Source organism: Belonocnema kinseyi, chromosome 9 (assembly GCF_010883055.1).
Source record: "Belonocnema kinseyi isolate 2016_QV_RU_SX_M_011 chromosome 9, B_treatae_v1, whole genome shotgun sequence".
NCBI lineage: Eukaryota > Metazoa > Arthropoda > Insecta > Hymenoptera > Cynipidae > Belonocnema > Belonocnema kinseyi.
Window position 1 is genome coordinate 88,010,941 of NC_046665.1, and position 6,885 is coordinate 88,017,825.

Below are 6,885 nucleotides of genomic sequence, written 5' to 3' on the forward strand. Positions count from 1 at the left end.
TCTAGTCGGGAGTGGTGCTGACTGAAAACAGATGATTTGGAGCGATTCGCGCGCCATCTGTTGGTCATTCTAAGGACTTATTGAACTACCCTCGTATTCCAATCATGCATTGTCCAAAACTGCTTTTTTCTTTAACTTTTCTTTTACAACGTCAACTTTGAAGATGCTATCAAGTATAACTATCTCTATAATAAAATACATTTATTTAATTAAAAGTTAGAATTAAAATTGTTATATAATAGCGATTTTACAGCAGTCACCTTTGCCCCAACGGTCGGCGCTGCCCCTCCTTGCCATTCTATGGGTAGTACTGATATATATTTAATTTTTTATTTTTATTGATTCACAGACTTGAAACTATCTTACGTAAGAAATGGTTTTGACCACGTGCCCCCTCCCCCTTGAAAGACACAAGAAAAAATTATGGCACTCCCCACCCCCCATATTCACACACTCAAAAAGACCTTATGTAATTTATGCACAACATTTTCTAAATAAGCATATAGTCAATGAAACGGTGTAGATCATGGATCATGTTACATACTTGCAGAGTAACCAGGTTCGGTAAGGGGTTCAGCCCCCACATGAAATTAAGTGAAGTACTTTGTCCTTTTTTCTCTTCCGGACGTGAATCGATGTATCGATGCATGAGTAAAGTTATATGGTAAGTACACACAATCGCATGACCGACTACACACACCAACTTGACTTTTATCACATTCGCATAAAATATATTTACCGCTATCTGTACAACGGTGAACTACGCTTCACTTCGCGTCAAGTTAGTTTTTATCAAAAGTTTGTTAGAAGGAAAAAGTACTTTTATAATTCTAAATTCCGAGCAGAAAAACAATAGAAGAAACAAGGAATAATAAAAAAAAGCATCAATCATGATCTTTCAAATTAATGCTCGTCAATGAATGAGAAATAAATATAATTTGTTTGACATACAAAAACATATTTCCTGACTTCGAAAACAAATTCTCGGTCTTTTCCCTCACTTTCCCTGACCAATAAAATTATCTGACATTTTCAGTTTTTTTTTTTTTAGGTGAGTACTCTAATGTCAGGACTCGGACTCACTTTAGTTAGAAAAAATAGTTTCAATAGTGTCACAAAATTAAAAAAAAAATACTGTCCAAATAGAGCCATACAATTTTTCAAGTATTAAAAATTAAATTCAATGTTTTTTTTTTAATGTTATAATTTAACCTATAAATTACCGAAACTTACTCGTTTTCTAATTAAAATGCGAACTGAATTAATAGAATGCAATACAAAAATCCAACTATTTAACTATGAAATTTTTTCGAAAGGATTTTATCTTTTTTATTTGCAAATTTTATTATTTGGTTCAAAAGTGACTTATTTGGTTGAAAATTCAATAGTTTCTATAAAAAGTTGTCTTTTTGGCTTAATAATTCAATAACTAGAAATTTTGTTTAATTATTGGGTAAAAATTTTTTTATTGAAAACTCATCTACACATTTTTTTATCTTTTTGGTTTGTCAATGTATCTATTTCTATAAAAATTTCATCTTCTTTGGTTAAAAATGCAACTGTCCTGTTATAAATTATATTTTTCGATAAAAATGCACATTACCGGGATGAAAGTTCAACTGCTTTTAACTGCTCTTTACTTTGAAATAAAATGTTTTTTGTTGACATATCAACTATAACATTTGTCGTTGAAAATATATCTTTTCAAATTGAAAATAAATTCAAATCCTTTGTTGAATGTTGAACTAGTTTCTTAAGAGACCACTTTTTTTAAACTCATAATTTTAGTAGATAATTCGTTTTTGTTTTGTTACATATTATTGTTTTTATACTAAAAAATTAATTATTTTGTTGAAAATTCGACAGAATGGTTGTAAATTAACTTTTTTATTGAAAATTCAACTGTTTAGTAGAAAATTTATATTTTCGGCTCGAAAATTCAACAATTTGGTATAAAATTCAACAATTTGATACAAAATTAAACTGTTTTATAGAAAATTATTGTTTTTGATTTAAAATTGATTCTTTTCGGCCGAAATATAATCACACCATTTTTGGTTAATCACACACATTTTTCAAAATATTTAGTTAAAATATTTACGTTATTTTTTTTAATTCATATTTTCGTATCGAAAATTCAATTATTTGGTTAAAAATTTCATTAATTTCGTTTAAAGTTGATCATTTTTTTTTGTTAAAAATGAAACTGTAATGTTGAAAATTAATCTGGTTAAGTTGGAGATTCAAAATTTTGTTTGAAAATCCATCCTTTTTCGTTATATTTAACTGTTTTTTATTTAATATTAAAATATTTTTTCGTTTAAATATTAACTATTACATTTTTTGGTAAAAATAAGTATTTCCAGATTCAAAATCCACTGTTTTGTAGAAATCTCCTCTCTTTGGTTTGAAAATTCAACAGTCCCGTAAAAAATTAATTTTCTTCTTATTGAAAATGAATTTTTGAACTGCAAATTTAAATATTCGATTTTTGATTTAAAATTGATATTTTTTAACCAAAAATTCAATAGCTTGTTTGAAAATTCCTGTATATATATATATATATTTTTTTTAAATCGTCTTTTTTTATAGAAAATCGATTTTTTTGGTAAAAAATGTCACTATATGGTTGAAAATTAATCTGGTTCAGTTGAGGATTCAAGTATATTTTTGCCCTTTTTGGTCGTATGCAACTAATTTTTATTTAATATTAATATCTGTTTTATTTAATATTAAAATCTTTTATGGTTTAAATGTCAACTATTACATTTTGAAGTGAAAATTGGTATTTCCAGGTTCAAAATGTCATTGTTTTTGGAGAAACTTTCTCTCCTTAGCTTGAAAATTTATCATTTTGGTAAAAATTTAACTTTTTTGTGGAAAATTTACATAATTTGCTGTAATTTGCTTGAAATTCAACATAATAATAATGTGATAATAATAATAAGATAATGTGTAGCCAATTAGCGAAGAACTTCAAAAATATTTTTGAAAGAAAAGTAAAGAAATAGTGGCATTAGAAAAAATGTGAGAAAATAGTGTATTCAGTGTCAATTTTTACGAAATAGGTCGAAAACCAGGTGTGTTTACAACTCGTAAGCATTTTCAGTTCTCGTATTATATTAAATAATAATGCGCCATTCATATATACGACGTTGGCAATTTTTTTTTTTTTTGCTGTGGGAACATATTTCTTTTCCGCACGGTCCCACGCGTTCCAAGATGAGCGGCGACTTTGACCCAGACCTTGGCGTTGTATTATCCTTTTTTCTACTCGTGAGCCGCGTGATCCCATTGCCCTGAATAAATTAATGAAGCCCGATTGTTCTTATCAGTGCTAGGTGAGAAAAGTCAATGAGCGCTAATTAGCAATCTCGACACCTGTGACATTGAACTCACCAAAGAATTTTTCTTTCTTAAACAAATTCTTTTAGGAAACCACTTTTGTTTCTGTCGTCTTTCTTCTTAGCCAATTTACTCCTTATTAATATACACGCCTATTTATACGTTAGTAGTGAAGTAATTACTTTGAAAAATTAAAGTCACTCTCTTGAAACACATAACTTCATTTAGACTCAGGTGCAGCAGAGATTCTCATGTGATGTTTACGGGTGACTCAAGTAATTATAAACTGATATTTTATTGCTGATAAGGAAATCCTGATCTAGAATAATTGCAAAGGATACCTGAGAGTCGCTCTTTAAAAGGAAGCTCAATTAAACAGGGCCGAAAATGTTGCGTTGTTCAACATATTTTGTGTAGTTCGGATTTAAAAATGTGCAATACGAAATAAAAACGTGTACAGAGGATCAAAAAATTTTCAGTGGAAAATTGCCTTTATTTTCTAAGCAAAAACATAACAGAAACCAATACAAATATCCAACTATTTATGGTTGTAACTTAATTATTATTTTTGGTTCAAAAGTTTACTATTATATTTTTGGACGAGAATTCGTCTTTTTTACTTAAAAATGGTATCATTTGGTTGAAACTTCAACTATTTTGGTTGAAAATCCAACTGTTTTGTAGAAAGTTCGACCTTTTGGTTTGGAAAATTCCGATTTTTTGGTGGAAAATTTATCTAATTGGTTGAAAATGAACTATTTTATAGAAAATTCGTCCTTTTGATTTAAAAATGTATTTTCTTTGCTAGAAATGTAGTATTTTTTGCTTGAAAATAGAACTGTCTGGTTGAAAATTAATCTTTCTTGTTACAGAATTTAACTGCATATTTTAATTTAAATGATTCTTTTTGAATGAATTTAACTATTTTTAATTTTAAATTAAAAACTTGTTTCTTTGTTGTTGAAATTTCAGCTACTAAATTTTTTGTTAAGAATTCATATTTTGGGTTAAAAATTCTTCTTTTTGAATGAAAATGTAACTATTTCGTTGGAAATTATTTTTTCTTTGGTTGACGATTCATATCTTGAAAATTCCATTCTTTTTTTCTTTTCTTGAATAAAGGAGCTGAGTTTTCTGAAAAAACCTCTCTCTTATAATTCTTATTTTTCGGATGAAAATCGAATTGTTTAAACAATTCGGTTGACAATTTTTTGCTTTCTTGACTGAAAAATTTCTTTTTGTTGAAATTTCAACAATTTTGATTAAAAATTTATGTTTGTTTGTTAAAATCCAACTGACTGGTTTAAAAATGAATTATCTTGATAGAAGATTCAATTTTCCAGTTGAAAATGTACTGTTTCGTTAAAATCTTTTTTTGTTGAAAGTGGAACTACTTTGTTATAAATTCATCACTTCAGTTAAAAATTAATCTCTTTGGTTAAAAATGTAACTATTTTTTGGAAATTCTTTTTTTTTGTGGTTGAAGATTTATCATTGTAATTGAAAGCTTTTTTTTGTAAATATTGCTTTTTTAAACTGAAAATGTATCTATTATAGATAAAGATTCTTTTTTTTTGTGGCTGAAAATTAATTTTTTAACTGAATATTTATCTAGTCCAGTTACATATTTCATTATTTTCGTTGAAAATTAATTTCTTTCTTTGAAAATAATGTAAAAATTTTTTGTTTGTTTGTCAATTTAACTTTTTTGTAGACTTTTTAAATTAAAAATGAATTTAAGAAGTGAATATGTAACTAATCCTTTGGTGGTTGAAAAGCTGTCTGTTTAATTTGAAAATATAAATCATTATGTTGAAAATTGATTTATTTTAGAGAAAAATTCGATATTTTTTGGTAGAAAATTGATTCCTTTGGTGGAAATTTTAGCTATTTTGTTTAGAATTCGTTTTTCTTTGTTGAAAGGTAATTGCTTTAAATGAAAATGCAACTATTCCATTTTTTGTTGAAATATATATTTTTAGTTGAACTCATATATTTTGTCGAAACTTCGTCTTTTTATGTTGTTGTAGGAAATGCTATATTTTTACTTTAAATGTTAGGAATTTAAAGCTGAAGAGAGGGGTGAATATATAAGTATATTTTATGCATTATGAGGTTTTTTTTGTATTCGCGGCATATTAGGCTTTAACTTTTGATAACTTTAAAATCCAACATAATTATGCAAAAAAAAAAATAATTGATAGGAAATGTCCAATTTGCAAGACATAATTCCACTATTTTTGCACCATAATGATACCAAATTTTATAGGCAAATTGACTGTGCAAGAAGTGATACAATACCGCATATTCACAGAAAAAAACGAAAGATAAAGTTTACATCGATTTTAGGTGAAAGATTCAACGCAACAAAAATTAACCTCTTCGGATAAACTTTACATGAATCGAAGATAATTTTCGGTTTTTAACCTTGCCTGGATAATCTTTCGCCTTTGAATCGCTCCATTTTTATTCGAGATGTAGCGAGGATTGCGAAGCCAGCGCTATCTATCGTCGTTTAACTTCATTAACTCGGAGAGAACCGGGGATTCCCATCTGTCAGTTGTTTTTTGCGCTATTTGCTAAATGGTGTTAAGTAAGTTTTAATTCCTCTACAATAGTCTAATTTATTTCGGAAGAAATATATCAGTAAGTACAAATTTTTTCGTGTTTTCTGTTACTGATTCTACATGTTTTACCGAAATTTGCTCACTTCCGCGTCACGCAGTAGACGAGATCAGAATTATTCTCCTAACCTCGGTGAAACTGTTGCCGAAATATTTTTCATTTTTAACCGTTTCAAGTCTTACCTGCAATACATTTTAACTTTTGTTTTTTCTGTGTCGTTTTAAATTTGGTGTCCCGATTTATAACTCGAATTAACTCATACATTGCCCGTTTCCCATTGCTGTTAAGGCCGCCGTAGCAGACGACAGCTTTTATTCCATCGCAGGAAGGATAAACTTTCGCCAAATAGCATGTAAATTTTAACTGCGGAAAATTTTACATGCAACAAAATTTAACTTCAGTTTTTTCTGTGCTGAGATCAGGGAGTTTATGGAATGATGTAATTTGACCTAGAAATTAACATTCAGAAATACAAAGTAATTACATTCACGACAAATCTAGAATGGATTTGGTTTAGCTATAAACTAGATGCAGAACTGAGTGTATAGCATCATTGTCCTAGGATTAAATTGCGATCAACACTTAAGATATAAAGAGTACCAAGAAACTATTTTAAAAGCAGCGAACCGTGTTCTGTAATCTGGAGCCCTCATTTGAAATGTGATTCCTTGAAAGAGTTCAAAAAATATATTTTTAAAATGCTAATGTTCACTACTCAAGAAAGACATGATCTTTTTGCGTAAGATATGAAGATTCTGAGATAGTGTATCTAAAAGCAAACAAAAAATCCAGCGATTTATTATTCACTGATCTATAAACTACAGTCTGTCAAGTTAAAGCGTGGGTGGCTTTACTCGCAGTCGGTAAGGTGTATCGACATGATTTTGGTGTCAAAATATTAAGAAGAGCTCCCTC